This window comes from Rhinolophus sinicus, chromosome 2 (genome assembly GCF_057876585.1).
Source record: "Rhinolophus sinicus isolate RSI-liver-muscle chromosome 2, RSI-T2T, whole genome shotgun sequence".
Lineage (NCBI taxonomy): Eukaryota > Metazoa > Chordata > Mammalia > Chiroptera > Rhinolophidae > Rhinolophus > Rhinolophus sinicus.
In genome coordinates, this window is record NC_142502.1 from 47,983,887 (window position 1) to 47,999,255 (window position 15,369).

General features: G+C 43.9%; 1 long non-coding RNA gene across 1 annotated transcript; it reads right to left on the reverse strand.

The window, feature by feature from the left end:
• Positions 1–9,500: 9,500 nt before the first annotated feature.
• LOC141571890 (uncharacterized) lies at positions 9,501–12,670 on the reverse strand. The gene is made up of 3 exons (XR_012496945.2): positions 12,391–12,670; positions 12,003–12,080; positions 9,501–10,643 (listed from the first exon to the last, which is right to left on the reverse strand). It is a non-coding gene; the product is annotated as an uncharacterized LOC141571890 (long non-coding RNA).
• Positions 12,671–15,369: the final 2,699 nt, after the last annotated feature.

The window sequence follows — 15,369 nt, forward strand, 5'->3', positions numbered from 1 at the left end:
CAGAAATGGGAATGGGAACTTTGCAGAATGGGATAGGTCTGAGCAGCAACAATTAGGTCTTTCACTATCGTTAAATCCCTTCCATCATCCTTCTGCTGGGAGTCAGCTTGGTCACAGCAGTGGTCCTTAGGCTGCCCCAGCCCCAGTCCCACCAGGTGATGCCAGACATGAAATACTAGTTCAACTTTTGTTTTTCTCCTGGAAGAGGCCGTCAGAGGTAGGTGATCTATAGAAGGACTCCACGAGTTTGTATCCGAGACCGTCTGAAAATCCCAAGACCACCCAAACCCATGAAAAAAGATGGTCAATGTCATCAATGTGATGACACTGATGAAGTCAACAGCTAAGTGCTCACTGCTCCAGAGTCTGTTTCAGAACAGATTGTTGAAGTACATGGGTTGTAACCCTGGACTGAAGTTTTCAAACAATACTGAGGGATTGGGCGTCAAGTTACAGAGCTACCTAAAACATCCAGACTCAATCTATGGGTACAGGATGTGAGGCTCAAAATAGTAGAAGCAGTAGGAAGCGATGAGAAAGGAACAAGAAGCAGGGTTCCCAAGGCAGTAGGACCATAGGAAAGTCTAACCCAGAGGATAATTCTGTGTATTTGTACATACAAAATGCACGTGCTGAAAATGTCCACAGATAATGTCATTTTTACTTGGGGAAGGGGAAAAGGCACAACTTAATTATAGGAGAGATTTAAATCACAAAAATTCCACTTCTTTCTATCCTCCTTCCCTGGCAGGTGAAAAAATTTTATGGAGGGCACCTTTTAACACAGAATTTTGAAAAGAGACGTAATGAACTAAAACAAAAAACCCAACACGTGTTAGCTGGGCAGGAGAATCTGTGAGAATACTGCTCAGTCGCCCAGTCCCTGGGGGCTGGGTCAGAGACTTATCTTCACCTTGAGTCCCTCTCAATGCTCTTTTCCAGGGCTGGTATCAAGACCTTCTCTCATTTCTCTTAGCAAGAAATCTGCTGCACCTTTGAGTTTCTCTGACTTTTTGGCGGGGGAAGCGCTTCCAATTGTCCCCCACCCCCCACTCTCCTCCCAGCACCCCTCCCTGCCCCATGGGTTCTCACTCAGCTGGAGCCAGCAGACAGCAGAAGCTCTGGTTAGAGAACTGGAGACAATTCTGGCCAAACCCTCCTCTCCAATGCATTGTCACAGCACCTATTTGTTTCATGGTGTTCAATGACTCAATGAGGTCTTTTAAAATGTTTTTGAAACATTTAAAGGGAATAAAAAAATTATAAAAAGTAAAGCACATAGAAGTGGGTAAGAAGTGAAAGTGTCCATTCCCGTTCGCCTCCCAGTTCCAGCCTCCTCCCCCAGGGAAAGCTCTGCTGGCATTTAAAATGAGCCTTTCCAAGCCGTTTTCTGTGCAATATGAATGAATAGCAATTAGGTCTTTGAGTGCCGAACTGTTATATCCACAAATGTAGAATCTAGTAACTTCTTGGGCAACCAGAATATGCTATCAGGTTATTAATACCAAGACCTCTAGATACTGAATGCGAAAGGGTTCAGAACAGGCCTCAGAAGGCAACTGAAACCCTGCAGGCTCAAGATAAACTTTTACTTTTCCCTTAAAGAATCTAAATTGTGGCCTTGCTCATACTAAGAGTTATCAGCAGAGATAATTTTTTATGATCTATATGAGGGGCAGGGCAAGCTTCTAGTTACCTGAATAGCTGTTCTTCTTATCATCCTGTGAATAACCTTCCTCCCCTCTGAAGCCCCAAGGCTCTTTCTTATCTCATTCCTTAGCTTAGGATGCCCCACGTACTTCACTTTCCCTTTCTATTGGATTCTTTCATGTATGCGGTGGTTCTCATGCATCTGTATATAATTAACTTTGGTTACTTTCTCTGGTTAATCTACCTCATATCAATTTAATTATTAGACAATGCAGAAGAGCCTAGAAAAGTAGAGGAAAATTTCTTCTTCCCCCACTAAGGCTCACTTCTTTTTTTCCTTTTTCTTCTCTGTAGTATCTAAAAATGTATAGTCCTAATGAATGTGTCTAAAGAGAACCTGCGCTTGCTCTGAAACTCACATACATCAAAATTCAAAGTACTTAATGCTCTCCATTCCCTGTCCGCAATCCCATTTGTATCTGTGCAGCCGTTGAAGAAATGAACTCTTACCTAGACTTATTCAAGTAAAACTCTGGGCTTCTAATTTCAGCTTCTGTTGTGTGTGCAATGTGTACTTCTGGATGCCTAGAAAACAATCCTAATTATTTAAACGAAGGAGAAGGAGAAGAAAAAAAAAAAGCAGTAATCTTTCCCATGCTCCAAATTTTCAACTCCTCTTGTGAAATAACTTCTTTAAGAACTTCCTCCTGACTTGGTTGCTTCAGGGTGGAAACAACTGTCACCTGTATTCTGCACCCTTGGCTGGATCACACAGCCTGCATCCAAGGTCCCCCGAAGTGGCCCCTTTTCATTATCAAGAGATGAACCCAGTATTTCCTATTTTTAAAGGGTTAGACGCTCTCCAGAAACCACACATGCTCATGTCACTCAGTTGTAGCAGCGTGGTTGAAAAGAGGAGCTTGTTAAGGCCGGGTGGCTACTGTAATTTACTGTTTCTTTCAAAGGGTAAAAGCCAAGAAGGTGGGAGACTCTATTAGTTTCATGAGAAATTTTTGAAAAGGCTTTTGAAAATAATGACAACATAAAGGAGGGGCCTCATTCTAGAGTCATGATCCGAAGCTTCTGGGGCAAAGCAGAGGCTAGGGATCTTCAGAGAATGAGAGAATCTCACCAAAGATTCTGTGGGAATTGAGAAAAAACCTTGGAAAAAGGCTCCAAGGCAATTCTGAAATCTCAAGTGTTACTGCTGAAGGAAACACAAGCTTTTCTAGCATAATCTCCATATTTTATAGATCAGAATGGGAAAATAGAGGCGAGACTTGTCGAAGGCCCCACAGCTGAAACAAGAGGCCAGGGCTCTGGCTTTTTTTTTCACCCAGGACATTTCGTATTAGATTCAGCTGCCCCTTGTTTATGACACCTCCAAATGCCTTGTCCTTTAAGTTTGTGCTTCAAAACTGTGAATGAAGTTGTATAGACTGCTTTTCCCACATCATTCACTGTGCTCATTTTCGAAGAGATGTTTTCATTAAGAGTTTTAATTGTGGTTGCCAAAGAGTAGCACCTTAGGAGCCACCTCAGGCTGGTGGCTTGGAGCCCGAGTGAGGAGGCCGTAGGGTGCCCCAGAGATGCCGCTCCTTCAGAAAGGGAAGTGCTCCGCCAAGAAGGGCAGCTTCCTTTCAGAGTCATGGCAACAGCGGAGGCGTGTGCTGTTTCCCAAGTTCTACACCCTAATGCTGACGTTGTTTTGGAACTGTGGCAGCTTCTATCAAAACGTGCTTTCACTCAGTAGGGAACAGGTAGATATTAGTCAATAAATGGTCTTGGGTTAAATGACTAACCATTTCATTAAAAAGCATCACTGCCTTCTTATTCCTTACACCAGCATAAATTCCAGATGGAGCACAAACTTAAGTGTAAGAAAGTGAAATCATAAAAACTGTAGGAAAAAAACATGAAAGAATTTTAGAATTTAATAATCTCACACTGGGACCAGACTTTTTGTGTAAGACCATAACCTAGAAGCCATAAAATAAAAGACTAGTAAGTTTGACTGCATATAAACTTTAAATTTCTGCATAGCAAACATTACCATAAAGAAATTCAAAATACAAACAAAAATTAAGGAATACATATATCAAAGAGCTAATAGACTGAACGTGTTTTTAAAAAGTTTTACAGCTCAATAAGAAAAGGACCCACAACTCAATAGAATAATGGGCAAAGGACATGTAGAGGCAGACAAAAAAAAAATACAAATAATTTATAAACATAAAGAAAAATGGCCAAGCACATGCATAATTAAATAAATGCTAACTAAAACAACAGCAAGATAATATTTTTCACTTATTAGACTGTCAAAGATCAAAGTGTTTTTATAACAAAGAGCTAAGACGAGGCTGCAGGGGAAGAGGCACTCAAACACAGTTGGGAGTCATGGAGGTTGGTGCAACCTCTTTGGAGGAAAAATCGAAAATATTGACCAAAATTTAAAATTCAAATACATTTTGACCTAGCAATTTCTCTGTAAGGAACTACTCTAAGAGATTTATGTACAAGGACGTTCATTATAGCACTGCTATACAAAAAGTTGGAAATCACCTAAATGATTTTCAATGGGGAGTGGGCGAAACAAATTACATTACTTTTCCTGATGGATTAGAGTGCTGGATATAGATATATATCCAGCTGTGAAAGGCCATTACACATACGTGAAAGGACATTTATACAGCCATAGTTATCGCAAAGTTCTTTGTACATTCCAAAAGATGGAAGGGACAATCCACGTGTCCTTCAACAGGGTTCTGGTTGAGTAGGTTGTGGTAGAGACCTGCAGGGATGGGAAGTCACTGCCACGATGAAAGCAGGTGTGCAGTGCTAGCTGTCAGTGTGGCAGTCACAGGTTTGTATGTGCTTCGACCACTTCAGGAAGAAATCACAGGAAGGTGGTGACGTGCCTGCCTCTGGGGAACAGGGCAGAAAGGGAATTTGTACCTGGGACCTGTATGTTACAGTCTTAAAAATTATTGTTTATCCCAAAGAGCTTTAGTTTATACAGGTTCTCATTGTTGCTATTTACCATATTAACTAAAGCTGAGAAATTCTGAAACCACAAGACAACACAAACACATTCTCTCATCCGTCAGGGCACTGATGATGTCAGAGCATTGTGTCTCCTCTGGAAAACTCCACTGTTCACTAGCGAGAGATTTAAAAAACCAAAACCAAAACCCTATAAAATACACTCATGAGAGCTTAAGAGTGAAAAGAGCGAGAAACATCTTAGTATTCTTAGGAAAAAAGTTTTGACTTCATGACCTCCTACTCCAGGGATCCCTGGACCACACTTTGAAAACCACTGTCACAGAGAATGACACAGGTGCTTGGTAGGTGGTGACAGAACCAAGCACACCAACCAGGGCTCTTGACACCAGGACAAGACTTGTGTCCCAGTTAAATGCTATTGCCTTGGGTCTCCCTCCTCCTCACTGATGACAAAGAACAAAGGGCACTCTGGTCCCCTCCTGTCACTTACCTCCTCCCTCGGCTGGGTGCTTGCATGTGACTGTGAACAGCGGCCTAGGAATGCGGCTTCACCCAGCTGCTTTGTGTCCTGGCCTCGCAGGCACCCATGTGACCACCTGGCCTGGCAGCCCCGCCTCAGCCTCCTCCTCAGGTGTTGCTGACAGGATCTGTGGGCGCTGGCTCTGCAGCAGGTGTTACCTGGAAGTGGGATTTGGGGCCCGAGACTTTGAGAGGCTCCACGTCAGCGGCCTGGACAGTAGCAGAGCTTAGGAGGAGCATCCTGCTCTTAACAGAAGGGCTCCCGCCGTGAGCTCAGCGGGAGGCCAGCCAGGCTCCTTCTGCCTTTCATCTTCAGCATCCCAGTTTCTGCCTCTAGTTGGCTGCGTTACAACAGGGCAGGTGAAGCCATTCCTAAAGGTCTGGACCAAGATTTGAAGGAACGAAACCCTAGAGAGGTGGGATGGAAAGAAGTCTATCGTTGACTGAATTTTACTCTAGGTACTTTGCACTCGTTCGCCTCACAGGCACACTGTGGGATGGTTATTATTATCATCTCCACTTTATAGATGAGGTAACCGAGGCTCAGAGAGGTTAGGTCACCTGCCCATGGTCACACAGCTAGTAAGTTTTGAAGCCACACTCTGTTCCGACTCAATGCCCATGGTCTTAACCAGTCAGCAGTACTGTCCAGGAGCCCCCACCCAGAAGGTTCTCTTTGAGTTTGGCTTCCTTGCCCTACCCAATTTTGGAAGAAACCATCCAGAAATACCTTAAAAACGTGATGAGGCAGGAGATAGCACATGTGCCTTTCTTTGAATTCTTGATGAAGTTTTATTTGTGGGTAATTCTAACAAAATAAATCAGACCTAGTCTCACCACTCCCATTATCACCTTTGGGGAACTAAGGAATTTAGCTCTTTACTAGATGTGGATTCCACATTCAGCTCAGAGACATGACAGAAAATGTTAAATTGATTGATCTCAGAGTCTCTGGGACTGTGTGTCTTGTCTGCAGTTTGCTGTGTGACCTCAGCAAATCACTGACTATCTCTGTGACCTTCAGTTAGTTCATGTGTAAAAAGGTTTGGACTATGAGTTTTTCTTCTTAAACAAAAACAAAAATTCCCCAGTTAATTCCACACTCCATTTTAAATTCCAAATTTAATATGAGTGGTGAGACCAGGTCTGATTCATTTTGTATAGAATTACCTGCAAAAAATTCTTCATCAAGAATTCAGTGTTGACTAGTGGAGTGTTCGTTGTTTTTCTTGGCATAATTGCTTTCTGACCAACCTGTGCAGGCGGATGACACAATCTTTCACTGTGTGTTTGGTTTTCACAGTATCTACATAAACAAGGTCTTTTTTTTTTTTCCCCAAAGTATTCCAGGACTTTATCAGTTATCCCACGAGCTTCAGCTCAATCCTTTGATATTTAAATTATCTCTTTTGAAGCACCTATCTCTTGTCATCACCCTCAGATTTTCTCTTCTTCATTTGTTAGCTGGTGTTGCTTTCCCAGATTCTCATTTGTTAATGGCTTCATGTGTCTGATTTGATCAGTTTGCTAATAACACTTTCACCCACTTCACAAAAAGTTTGTATTTCCCAACATTGGTCATCTGTTTGCATTTTTGCGTGTATACTATGCATAACAGTTGATAGAGCATAACATTTTTTACCTCAGGGGAATTGCCTGGTGTAAAAAGGGGGGTGATGGCTGAGGAGGTATGAAATAGAATACTGGTTCATTCCTTTAGCGAATATTTTTGTGTCATAATGACTTTTCTTTCTCTCTGCAACCTAGTATCTGAAACTTGGATAGTTTGCTCTATAACAAGGACCATGGGAAAGCACTCAGCAAACAGGTTTCACCCAGTGTGCCAACTCTGATTGATTGCTGGTAGTTATCTAAAACATTGTGTTCAGAAGGATCCTGAGGCTCTTTTCAGCCTTATTAGGGGAAAATATTATATGATTGATTAATGATGTCTGATGGGGTGTGGGAAGGGCTGAGTGGCAGTCTGTGTGCTGACATAGCCCATACTAGATGCTCAGCAATTGCCAATTTTTCTCTTACAATGTGGCCATGTTGGGAGAGATATAAACGTGAAAAATTATGATCATTACTTGGAAGTAGTTCACAGTCTGAAAAAAGATAGAAAGAAACCAGAGTTGGTTGAATATTTCTTCTGGTGATACCTGCTTGGCTGCTTAGCCAGCCAGAGGGTAAAAAAAGAGGCCTAATGGTTATTGGGAACATACATGACATTTTTGTTTTGATGGTTTTTGTTTCTCTCTGCTCTCTTGCAATTGTGGAATGTAAAACAAGGAAGTGAGATAAGGCAGAAATGTTACCTCTTGTATCTCAGGCTCTGGAGTCAGAAAGATTTGGACTCAATTTCAGCTCCAATGTTTATTGAATGGTAGTGGGAAAGTAACTAAATCTGTCTAGACCTCAGTTTCCTCAGCTGCAAAATAGGAATAATAATAGGTGCCACATTGGATGGTTATGAGGACTGGTGTGTGCTTACAGCAATTCCCCCCCTTCCTGATAAGGGAATAGCAAATTTCTCTCCCAGGAAAGGGGTGTGATGCATAGTTATGAATAATGCACACCTAGTACTAGGGGCTTGAGCAGCCACCTAACCCATACATCAAAGTCTTGCCCCTAGGGTCACCCAGATGTCACAGAAGCCAGAGAGAATGTACAGATGCAGAAGAAGCCAGCGAGCCAGTGGGGTTACGTCTCAGGATTCTCAGCTCTCTCCTTCCTGATTCTCTCCAGGAATGTGGTCCTTGCTCAAGCAATACTCCCATTTCCACTAATTATCTTAAAAGCTAATCAGAAGATACCAGGAAATACAGCATTCTCAGCATGCCTCAACTTTGCTGAACTTTCTTAAATGCTTTTGTTTGAGACAAAGTTGTTTTAATTCAAATCTATTCCATCTTTCAGTTTCAACCTTCTCGATTTCACTCAAGCTAAGGGTGTACTTATTCTCCAGCCTGGGAGGGAGCCTGAAGCTCACTGGGTTTCACTTGCACTAAAAAAAAAAAAAAAAAGAAGAAGAAGGCAGGGAGGAGAGGGAAGGAGGGGTTGGAGAGGGAGAGAGGGAGGTTAGTTATTTTATAGTCTGAGAACAAATGGGATGTTTGATTTACCGTCTCATTTTGAGATTTTTCTTGTTGACACGAAGAGTTAGAATTTTCAGGGGTGAACAATCAAATGATTCAGAAGTAAAGGAGAGCGAAGATTGTACAGATCACAATTGAAAATCTCAATAATGACTTTTGCAGTCAAAAGGGTAGTAAGATAAATGATGTGAACATTGATTACTCTCCTAACATAAATTGTCTATGAGTACCCTTGGTAAATCTGATTCACTTGTAATTCCATCTTCAAGTGTGGGAGCATTAATTACAGGGCAGAGTAGAGGGAAGTGGGAGGGAGAGAATGCCTTTAGTGCATCAAGGTGATGGTATCAGGTTCAACCATCTTCTGCACTCTTGAGAGACAGACCTGGCATCTCTATACCAGTCAGGGCTTTGCCACTTTCTAGTAAGACATTGAGCCGTAACTGTCAAAGCTTTAGCCTTCTCTCCTGCAGAGCTAATAGTGGTGCCGTTACTAGACAGGTCAGGCTGAGCTATGCTGCTACACTTCCACTCAATGATGAGAAATTAATTATAATTAACACTCAGTATTTTATAGTTTACTATCTCCACTTCAGGAAATAAGGAAATAAGAGACCTACTTGCCTAGGGTCACTGTTAACTAGAATAGCAAGAATTCAAGCACAGCTTTGAATGAACAAAATCTTTCTTGGTTCGGTGCAGCTCACTGATCTTACAGGTGGGGTTATAAGTACCATAAACAATTGCAGTGTAACCAGGCTGAAAGCAAAGTAATTATCTTGGATTGTCCTGGTGCAGCCTCTTTGGGAAAAGAAGCAAAAGGAAAATTACGTATGTGGCATATACCAGCAAGCACAATTTTTAGAAGGTGCCCAATACCCCTTGTTAATCGGAAAAAGAAATGTTTTTTTTTCTGTTTTGCATTGCTTCGGCTTCTTTTGCATGATCTACATTACTCTGTGCCTTGGCTTTCTATGGATAAAGGCTGACAATGTATGACAGCACCTAGAGGGGGAGGTACTTGTGTTGTTCTTTTAGCCATGACGCTGAAGCTGGCTGTCTTCCTCTACCTCTCCGTTACTATCTACACCGTCTTGCTGTGGCCCAGGGGCTGTTGCTAGTTCTCCTGTGGGGGGTTGGGGTGGGGGGAGTGGAAGTGGGCACCCAGCTGGCTGTAAGGTTACTCCTTGCTTAAAGCAAGCCAGCAGATTCTCCAGTTGTATCAGGCTCCTGGGAGGTGCCATTGCAGCTGAGCCTCAGACCATACTTGGATTACGAAGAACATTTACCACCTTTTCTGGCCAGGGCAAAATGGAGCATTTGGAGCCATGTAGTTCTAAAAGGGATTTTAAAAAACGATAATGATAAAACCTGCAGCCATGTACAAAATACTTTACTGACACAGTTTGCTTCTTAAAAATACTGCCCCCCGCCCAGTATTCAAAAAATGCGCTTAGAGTCAGCTGCCATGCCAAATTTTTTTTCTTGACTCTCTCACTTGTGTTTGATTTCCATGTGTGCTTATATTAGCTTTTACCTAGTGGTTCAACTGTGGGTTTCTCAGAGAGCAGTGCCTCTAATTTGACCTCCAAGTTCACCATCTGATGGATGGCAAATGAGGCTGACATTCTCCTGTCTGTGCCTTACAGTGAGCTCTGGCCTGGGCAGCTGTCTGCAGTGGTGAAGTCTGGCTCATGGAATCATGGGTCCCTCACCAGGGGCTCCGCGTCCTGTTTCCTTAACACGGATGACAGGCTCCATCCAGCACTTGACAGTCCAGGATCTCCCTACATACAGCTTTCTCTATATGGTTGTTTCCGTGAGTCGAGGGGCTTTGGCTGTCAGCAGGCACTCTGGAACATTAGCCCCAGTGTTTTTCATAGTTTCATTTCCTTCCCAGCAGATCTAAGCAACGACTGGCCTGCTTCTGTCAATCAGACAGGAACGTCCCTTCAGGGGGAGGTATGGGAAGTTCAGTTACTTCAATCATTTCTTTTAACCGCATCCTCTCTCCTGCCACCCTGGCTGTGAACAGCTGAAAGCACAGCAAAAGTTGGAAAGACCTCAGAGAGAAATCCTCTGCAACATGGCTTTATGAACATTATCCAGGCCTTACTTTCTGACTGAGTCTCAAAGCCATAATCAAATGCTTTCTGCCAGCACTCTGGTGATACCTACTGTGTGGATTTGAGAAGCTTTGTGGGTCTCAGTAGCGCACAACACAGGGATGAAGAAGGAAGGCGTGAGGTGAACTCTCCATTTGGTCTTTGTGCCCCTCCCACAAAGCTGGGTGCCATGGTAACCACTTGACCCTTGGAGATGGATCTAGGAAGGGCTTTCCTCTCAGCCAGGAGCATCACTGATGGGCCGCTACAGGGACGAGATAATTAAGAAAGAGTTTCCTGTTAATCACCCAGACCTGTCACTTCTTCAAAATGCTTTCCATGTACTGGCTCGCCCCTCCATTCGCACGGCCTGCTCCCGCTTTTGTTCAGCCCTCCTCCCTGCATCTCCTTTCCCTGTGCCTTGAGGCCTGCCACCTCTCAGCACATGCTTGCAAGAAAAGCCTCCCTAAAGTACTGCTCTCCTTGTGCTGTTCCTCCACTTAGAAACATAAACTAGCTCTGCATTGCCTTGGAGATGGAGCGTGAATATTCTGCCCATTTCTAGGATCTCTGAAATCTGGAGTTCCCAGGCTGTCGGCCTCATTCCCATCACTCCGTGCTGGGGCTCAGGTCAGTCTCTGCACGCTCTCCGCCCCTCTGGGCTGCTCCCTGTACTCAGTCCCCCTCTTCGGGTGCTCTCAGCACCTCCCTCCGTGGCTTGCCGATGGCTGCCTTCTTGCTGTGTTCCCACATGGCGGGACCTCTGTGTCCACCTGCATCCCGGTGTCATCTTATGTGTTCAAATTTCTTCTTCTAAGGACACCAGTCCCATTGGCTTAGGACCCACCCTAGTGGCCTCATTTTAATGTAAGCACCGCTTTAAAGGCTCATCTGCAAACATTGTCACATTCTGAGGTCCTGGGGGTTAGGGCTTCACTAGATGAGTTTGGGGAGACACAACTCAGTCGTAACAGGCATTATCTTTCCCTCTCACTAGTGTGTCCCCAGCACCTATCCCCATGTCGGGCTCATGGAAGGCAAGACTCAGTGTAGGTTTGTTGCTGGAATGATTGTGTGAAAGAAGCTACTGTCTATCCCTGAAGCATCCTGCCCCACTTCCCCCCATCATTTGAGGCCCAGTCCAGCCCTGCCCAACCTGAGAGGACTTCCCACGCCCTGGCCGACTTTCTTCTCTGACCTTCTTTAGCCTACACTTATGCACAGGCACATGTTGTTGACTTTTTCAGGGTTTTAGCCTTGACCCCTTAATTAGAGTGGATGACTGAAGCTGTGCCTCCATGGATAAGACACAGAGAGCCTGCTCTAAAACAAACACCCTTCCCCAAAACCAAAGTGTGGGTGATTTTTCCTTAGGAATGATCAGGATTCACCACAACTGAAATCTTGGTTGAGATTTTCCTTGAGGGAGCTCCAGCCAGGACCAGGGAAACAGCCCACTCGAACTCATCTGGCTCCCCCAAGCAGAGGAAGGACAGACGCTGTGGATTCGGGCACTTTAACAGATAAACTTTTTCCTTTGTCCTGGAGATCATCACAAACCAGGGTGGGACACACCACATATTCCTCAGCTTGTCTCACATGATGGATTGACACATGTTACTACCTTGAAGCATTTCAACTCTGTGTGGATTTTGTTTTGTTTCCAATCATTCTTCTCTTGCCAGCTCTGGGAGCATGTCTTCTGAAATATAAAGAGTTAAGGCCGGTTATGCGTTGTACACAGTCCCCGACAACTTAATTATTGACCCAGTTTGTAAATCATTCATAGCTTTCCAGAGGTATCTGTATACATCTGCTGGCAGCAAACGGGACCCTGGGCTATTTGCGGAATGGAGGCTGGGGTCAGGGGGAGTGTGAAAAATTAAGAATAACAACACTTTCTTTCCTCCTTGAACTTTAACTGCCCTTTTAAATAAAGCCAAAGCTTTCTTCTTTTGCCACCTGCTTAGAGAACCTCAGTTAACTGCCAAAACAGCTTTAGTTTCACTCACCATTCTCCACGCCATGCCACCCCAAGCAAACCAGGTGACTTCAATTTCATCTAGGAGTGAAGTAGCTGGGACCAGCCATCTTGCCTAGAGTCCCTCTGGGGTATAGCCATGGCTTTAGGAAGGCAACATTCTGACGTTTCAAGTAACTCTTCTAATCATGTCCCTTAGGGGCTGGATAAGAAGCAACGGCATTCAGCTGGTCTGCCAGTGAGGCGTTTAGGCGGGTTTGTGGTTAACCAAGGCCACACACCCAGTAAGCAATGAGATGGGGTTTAATGGTAGCAGTGTCTGGTGGGGGGCCGGCCCCTCTGTGGTGTCGCGTATCAGCCAGGCCTGCTTAGTTTCAAATGAGAGGAGAGGTGCAGTCAGGTCTCAAGGCAGGCAGCAGGGTTCAGCTTCAATGCCTGTGAAAACAGACACCAAAATAATCAAAGCGCTGCATTCCTGTGTCTAACTAGCAGCTAATCCCCTCTCTTCGGAAGGAGCAGAAACCACAGGTGACAGTCAAGCCCTTACTAGAGTCAGCCATTTGTCCCTAAGTCCTGTAGTTCTCTGAACTGAAAGGAACCTTAAAGATGTCTCAGTTCAGCTGACAGCCGAGGAAATGGAGGCTGGCCCGTGTTTATGAATTGTTTCTGGTGTCCCCAATGAGGGACCTGGAACCCGGCTCTGTAGTCTTTCCATTTAGTGCTTTCTTTACCTCATACCATGAGTTGTTTTTCTCAAATGGGTCTTATAAGGCTTTTTTTACACAAGAGTTTAATACAACGTGAAAATGGGCCTATTTTATTCAATCCAGAAAAGAAATGAATGGCAAGAAGCTTTTTAATGTAAACAACTGAATATTTAAAATGCCAAAAGATGATGTCATAATTTCCCAAAGCTGGAGACAAATCATTCTCAACCCGTTCAGTGAACGTAGCCTGATTCCCAGTCAGTTCCAGCCAAGCATGTCTGGAAGCACATTTTCTCCGCCTGGGGAAAACTACTGGACGAGTTGGGCAGCTCCTTTGTGCTTTAGAATTGCTTCTTTGTTTCCCTTGCACGTGCAGTGGCTCAGTGGGGTGGGGCGGGGAAGGAATCCAGGAGAAGAGATCTGCTGGGAATTTTTAATAAGCTTTGAGTGTTTTACAAGCATCCTTGCAGGCCGCACTACAAGATGCTGCTTTGTGACTACTTGTCCCCTTATAGAAACTTCAAAGAGACTGAGATTGCAAAATCAAACTTTTTCAGACAGACAGCCCTCAAAGCCCCGTATCAACAGGCCACTGTCTTTCTCACCAATCTAATTTTTTGCCTTTGGAGAACATCTGCTAGAGCCAAGCAAATCCTTTTTCTAAATTTGATTCTCTCTTGTTACCACTTCTGGCTATTGCTTTTTATATATTCATCCATTTAGTATTCATGAAAGGCCTACAAGGTGGGTTTTGTCATCCCCAATTTTCAGATGAGAAAACAAGCTCTGAACAGTGGCTTCCTCAAGTTCATATAAGTAGTGGTATCATGGGGCTGTCTTAACAAAGCATGGTATCCTAAAATTAAAAACAAAAACAAAAAACTCTCGACTTTAATATACGAAGTTCGGACAATTAAGTTCGCGAACTTTTCACTGTGCGCTTATAAGATTTAATTATTGTAGAACTCTGCTGAAATAAGTGTGTAACCGCAGACAGTTGCAGACCATCAAGAGAATTCACACTGTGTGATTTAAGAATCCCGTGCCTACAAATTGTGTGTGTGCGTGTGTGTGTATAATGGACTGAATGTTTCGGTCTACCGCCAAATCTGTATGTTGAAATCCTAACCCCAATGTGACAGTATTAGGAGGTGGGACCTTTGGGAGGTGACTAGGTGATGAGGGTGGAACCCTCGTGAATAGAATTCGTGCCCTTAGAAGAAGATATAAGAGAGCTTGCTTCTTTCTTGCACTCTGCCATTTGAAGACACAGGGAGAAAGTGAATGTAAACCAGGAGGAAGGTTCTCAGCAGAACCCAAATCCGCTGGCACCTTGATCTTGAACTTCCAGCCTCCAGACAGAAATAAATGTTTTTATTGTTTAAGGCACCTGGTCTATGGTAATTTGTTATAGCACTTGATCAGACTAAAACTACATCCTCATATATATCTCATCATTACTTTCCTGCCGGGAGGAAACCCTTGTCCATTTGAGGATGAAGTCAGTGACGGCGGGCTGCAGGGCTGAATCAGCTTATTTGCAGGGCAGAGCTATGGGGACCCTGAAACATACCATGGTGCTGAGTTGTACTGGTGGGCAGGTTGGGGGGCAGGGCATCTCCCAGGGTATGTGCATCTTGCTCTGGAGGGATGTATGAGCTCTTATGTAAGGGAGGCCTTTACCCAAACAGATGGAAAAAGCTGCCTGAATGCACACCGGAAATGCCACTTCAAGCTGTTAGGTTCCTGCTGTTCCCTCTTTCCACACCTTTTTGACTTCGAGTAAGTTGTTGGGGCTCTGACTCCCAGTTCCTTACCAGGCCTCTCTCCTCTGCCAGTTTTGATGCTTCTGCCAAGCTGTGCAGATGAGCTCAGCAGCCCTCATTCCTCATGCGGTCCTGCCCTTCCCCAGTCTCCGCTAGGATCAGAGAAGTTAAAAACCTGTCCCAGAATGCATGTACAATAATAAGATTTTACTTAAAATTTTGCCTTAGAAAAACTATAAAACTGGCTTCACAGATGTTAGAACATTGGTATAGCCCTAGGAGCTGGCATAGCAGCTTGGGTTTAAGATGGATGAATTATATGATGTTTTCCCACGCTGGAGTTAGGGTGTAACCTTTATATAAGCGAGAACATTGTTTTGTCTGGCCCCTCACCCCCTGCAAATGATATAACATGGAATCTCTATTACTCACACTGTTAAGAGATGTCATTGGATACATATCAGCATTTATAATTTGTTATAGTTATTTTTATTTGTTGCATTTATTAAATCCAGTTTTATGTTGCCTCATCTTAAT